This window comes from Serinus canaria, chromosome Z (assembly GCF_022539315.1).
Source record: "Serinus canaria isolate serCan28SL12 chromosome Z, serCan2020, whole genome shotgun sequence".
Lineage (NCBI taxonomy): Eukaryota > Metazoa > Chordata > Aves > Passeriformes > Fringillidae > Serinus > Serinus canaria.
Window position 1 is genome coordinate 12,654,674 of NC_066343.1, and position 5,718 is coordinate 12,660,391.

Here is a 5,718-nt window from a genome sequence, read left to right on the forward strand (position 1 = left end):
GAAAAGCCTGTATATCAATTGTGAGAAAAGTCCCTTCTACAACGGCTTCTGTAATAACCCCCTGCCACTTTCTTGTTTTTTGTGCTGCTTCTCTTCCAGGGTTACATTCCAATTCTAATTCCACATTCTTTACAGTATGAGAGGGAGGATTTAACCAGCTCGGATGCTGGCTCAGAGACAAAATGAGAGGGTGGCAACCGCTTTCCTGATTGTCTGTCTGAACCCACAATCATTGGCAAGTGCCTTTTCTCAAAAGAATAGTCTCTTTTGGGAACAACTGAATCATTTTGCTGAACCACCAGTTTTTGCAAATTGTCCACTAAAGATCTTAAATCCTCTTCAATAGAAGCATTACTCATACCAACATCTCTTTTCTTTATCCTTTACAGCACGTTCAGTCTCTAAGTTACTGTTATCAGCAGTTTTTTCACTCCAAGTACAACTGTCCTTTCTTCTGCAGACTAACAAGCCCGAAGAGGGTTTTTCACTGCAAGTACAAGTATCCTTTGGTCTGCAGACCAATTTCCCCAAAGAGGCAGCAGCTTCTTCTTTCTCACTATGAGCTGGAGGAGCAGTCGGTGTAATGCTCGATGCTGAGCCGATAGGTTGTGGGCTGTGCGAGGGAATATCTAAGGTTGTAGAAAACAGTGGCTGAAGTTGCTGGAAATGCCTGAGGCTTTTCTGACTCAGAGGCAAGGGCAGCACAAGCTGCAGCAGCATCTTTCCTCTCTGTCTTTAAAGCCTGCAGCACCTGTATGATAGCCTTCCACAAAGTAGCATACTTAGACACCTCTTTTGCCTCATTCCCCCCGGATGCAATGCAGTCCCACAACATCCGCCCCACAGCTTCCCATGTCGAAATCTCAAAAGCACCCTGTGCTCCTGCTATGAGATTATGGTCCCAAGCCCAGTGTAATAATCCCTTCAAAGTGGAAGCATCATACTTGTGTTCTCTGTTAGAGAGGATATGTTGGAGGAGTTTCTGAACACCTTCCCTTTCATGATCAGACCCCATCTCCTCCCTGGCCGCTCACCTTGATCAGGGTGAGCTTGAAGACATCTAAGATTGGAGCCCCAGTAACCTTTTCCTCTCACTGGGGCAGTGAGGATACTTTCGACCGGCTTCTCCACTCCTCGAAGGCTGGCTCTGATCCTCTGCCCAGCAGCCAAATTGCTGTCCTCGAGTTCCTCTCATGCTACCATGCTGGGAGTGCTGGCATTCCCCACCAAAAATGTGGGGTGTGGAGCTTCAGGGACATCACACCATAACCAATATGATCCAGTGAAGCCAAATTTGTTGTCCCTAAAAAGACTATATCTATAGTTAGTCTCTACTGTCCACATGTCTCTAGCTAATCCATGATTGATTAGGCCTAGCTGTTCATGCATCTAAAATAGGATGCTGATTGGATCATCTGATTTTTCATGCATCTGTCTGTGGTCATCTGTCCCACCCATGAACTGTCTTTGTCCTCACTTTCCCAAGCTCTCTGACAAACCTGCTGAGTCCTGATGACTCTTCTTCTTGTATTTTTTCAAGGATATACTGACCCCATTTCTGAATATTCCATTATCCATTTTTGTGAACATGTCCATTGTCCATTATCCCAAGCAGGCTTGGGCATTGGCTGAATATGGCCATTCTCCTGCAAAAACTCCTCAACCTGCAAAAAATCCTCAACAGCACAGCAGTGCCACTCTGTCTTCACCTGGGATTTGTCTGTCCCTTTCTTCTTCCTGTTCCAAAATCGCTCTTAATCCCTGCTTCCCACAGCTCTGCCAAATGACAAAGAAGTGCAGCACCAGTTCATGGTCTCCACACCTGGGCATTATTTGCTGCCCTTCTGCAGAACCCAGTGCAGATGTGTGGGCTGTGCAATCACTGGTGGATTTCTGTATTTTCACATCTCCATAATCATCATGCATTTAATGCTGCTTCTGCTCCTGAAGTCTCTCTATGTCCATTTTTCTACTGCTATTCCTCAGGGTACCCGATGCTTTTCAGCTGAAGCAGAATTGTTTTAGCAAACATCTGTGTGAATGCTCCTGCAGATACAGTGTAATAGGGGCTTAAGAGAGCTGCATCATACAAAACAAGCACAGTGGGCATTTTCAGGAGAATCTGAAGAAGAGGGGATGTAGTTCTTACACACTGGACAACAGCTCAAAGTGCCTATTGTTACAGAGCACCCTGCAGATCATCCTGTGCTCCTCTGTGCTTGGCCTGAGGTGCCAGTTCTGCTCTCTGGGCTTGTGCAGAGCCAAGGAGATCCCCGTGGAGGCCACTCTACAGCCTCATGAATGCACAAGAACTTTAGGACACATTTAAGCCTCACATACATGCAAAAAAACTCAAAACCAACTAAAACACGGCAGCAAACCAAAAACCCCCATGCAAACAAAAAACCCCGTGGAAATTTGTTTACCAGTTATAATCAATTGTCTCATGTAACCTCCATTCTGCTTTCCAAACTACCGTCAATGTTCAGACAGAAGGACAAAGGGAGGTTTTAGCAGGACTGACCAAGTTTTGGTATGGATGGAGCCTGCTCTCCCCCATCAGAGCCCGCTGGCACTGCCTTTCTGCCTGGATGGATGGCACAGCCCCGGCCGTGGCAGAGCTGCCTCCTGTGCCCCCGCAGTGGGGCTCAGCTACAGTTTAAGCCACTCTCACCCTGCACTGCCCAAGGGCTGCTCTGGCAGTGTCCTCAGCTCTCTCTTGCCCCCTTTCCCTCCAGGCTGCCCTGGCAGCTGAAAGCCGAGCTGGCCCAGGGGGTGTCTGAGCTCTCAGCCCCCCTTGGCTTCTGCTGCTCCCAGCCTGGAGCTGCCACGCTGGGGAACCCACAGCTGAGAGCTTCACTGCAGTGCAGCAAACAGAGGGCCTGGCAGGAGGGGAAAGGGCCCTGAGGTCAGGCAAGAGATGAAGGACAAGGGGAATGGAAAAGGAGAGAAGAGAGAATTCACAGGGTTGATAGCTGAATCTTCCCTGCATTGTTCTGGATTCCCAAAAGATCAATGGTGTCTGAGTTTAGTATGAAATAAAAGAGGTGAAAAAGAATATTGATTACTTGTCCACTGGCTATTCTAAGCACTAATGATTTTGGGATCTGAAAGAAAATGGACTATGTGACCACAATACTAAAAAAAGATACATATGCATATAAAAATATGGGAATCAGAAACATAAGATAAAAAACTGAAGATCAAACAAACTCTGGCATTTCCTCATTTTGCAAGGAAGGAATCTGTGCTACAGGTTTCCTAAAATTCTTGTAGGTACTTTTATATGTAATACAAGCATAAAATTCAGAATGGCATTTTCAAAAGCACTACATCTTCATCATGTTCAAACAGTTTTCCAAACAGCTGGAGACAACAAAAATATCAAAATTCTGGAAGCTTTCAAGTCCTATCATCTCAGTCTAATCCGGAAAGAAAATCTAAGTTATGTAGTTATGTGTCTTCTGAAAAATAGGTATAATTACATTCTATTAAGGAGACTTTTGTCTCTTTTTTTTTTTTTTTTTTTTTTTTTTTTTTTTTTTTTTTATGTCATCTGTTTAATACAGGAAAGAAAACAAGATCTTTATTGTGGCCTAGAACAGTAGCTGAAAGAAGAATTCAATAGACTCTATTCAGAGCCTGATTTTTCTTACTGGTTATTTGTACTGGAATTGCCGAGCTTGAAGAAGCCAGAATTGCTCTAATAGACTGATTTCTTCCAAGGGAGTAAGAAGGACAGGAAAATACAGGTCAGTCAGCCTTGTCTCCATCTCCTGACAGGGGATGGAGTAACTGATCCTGGAAACCATTCCAAACAAATGGAGAAGTTGATTGGGAGTAATGGTTAACCTACCCGACGCCTTGACAGGACAGCCAGACTGATGGATATGGGTGGAGCAATGGATGATGTCTACCCCAGCTTTACTGAAACCTTTAAGACAGCCTCCTACAGCAGCCTTAAACACCAACTGCCGAAATGCCCAGCAAGGAAGGCTGAAAAATGGATGAGGACTGTCATCAGTGGCACAAAGTAGAGCTGGAGGCAAGTCCCAGGTGCTCTGAGCCCCAGGGGCTGATGCTGCGGGAGATGCTCTTTAATGTCTTCACTCATGGCCGGCCTGGAGGAGCAGTTTACCCTCAGCAAGTCTGCAGGGAACACAAAAATGGCAGGAGCAGCTGACAGCCCAAATGCTTGTGCCATTCAGAGGGACCTCGGCAGGCTAAAGAATTGGCCTGAGGGGAATCTGATGGAGTTCAAGGAAGGGAAATGAGAAGTCATGGACCTGGGCAGGAATAACCCCGGGCATCAAGAGGGGCTGGGAAGCGGCTATTTTATCTTCGTTGCGTTGGTGCTTTGGGGTTGCATTGCAAAGCAAAGGCAGAAGGATGACCGCAGCCAGAGAAGGAGAGGGTTTGCCCCGGCCATGCGGAGCCGCCCCGCCCGCGCTGTGCCCGCAGCCCCGGCTCTGCCGCGCTCGTCCCTGCCAAGTCCGGCCCATGCTGGGGCCGCGCTGAGCGCGCGCGGGCCCGAGCGCAGCGCCCCCCTCAGGCCGCGCGCCGCCGGCGCAGCCGCGGCCGTTGCGCTGCGGGCGTTGCGGCGACAGTCGGCGATCGACGCCATGGCGGAGCTGCCGCTGCCCGCCGGGCTCCGCGCCAGCACCTTCCCCGCCAAGCTCTGGCGCCTGGCCAACAGTCCCCGCATCCGCTCCATGTGCTGGTGTTGCGGTGCGCGGCCAATTTCCAGTTATGATTCTCCCCTATTTTGTACTGTTCTCCCCATTTTGTAATGTTCTCCCCAGTTTTCAACCCCATATTTAGTTCGATGGTTCAGTCCTGGCTCCCCCTTTCCCCGGATAGTAACCTCCCTGTCTGGGCACGCTGCCAACCCCTTGTCTCCACCCCCGTTCCCCTAGTAACTACCTCATTTGATACATTTTCCTCCCCTCCCAGGCCCTGTCCGTCTCCCGGGGCCCTGCCCGTCCTTCCAGAGACTTCTCCCTTCTCCAGGGAGTGATTGGGCAGGTGCTCTGGGCCCCTCCCCAGTCCGTATACTATTTGTTACCTCTACTGTCACTTATGTTCAATTCCCCTCCTCAGTTTTCCCTCATTGGTTCATGTAATGTATCTCTACCTATGTTCCACCCCCTTTATAAGTTGTTGTCACTGTCCCCCCTGGCCTTTGCCCCCTGGAATTTCCCCTGGAGACGAAAAAACTCTCTCTGGACTGCATCCACGGGGTAGAGGACCTCTTTTCTTCCAGCTTCCTTCATCCTTTGCCGCTCTCCTCAAACGCTCCTCAGCCTGCCGTAGGCGCTGCCTGGACGCCCCTGGCTCGCCTGGGTAGTGCCCCCCGCTGCTAGCCGCTGCCAGTGCTCTCCTGCTAGCCGGCGCTTCCCCCTCCCCACCGTGTGGGGAGTCGAGGGTCCTTGAAGCAGCAGCGCGGCACGCTAGGACAGCCGGGCCACGGGGCTGCTCATCGACCGCTCCCTCTTGGAGCGAGAGCTGCTCAGCTCAGGCAACGCCCAGAGGGGCGGTGGCGATGGGCCCCGCAGCCGCACACCTTCCGGGCCACGCAGTTCCGCAGCTTCGTGCGGCAGCTGTACCGCTACGGCTTCCGCAAGGTGCCGGGCTGGCTCGGCTCGGCTGCGTCGGGCGATGCCGGGGCGTGGCTGCACTAAAGCAATCCCTGCTTTCGCCGCGACCGCCCCCACCTCT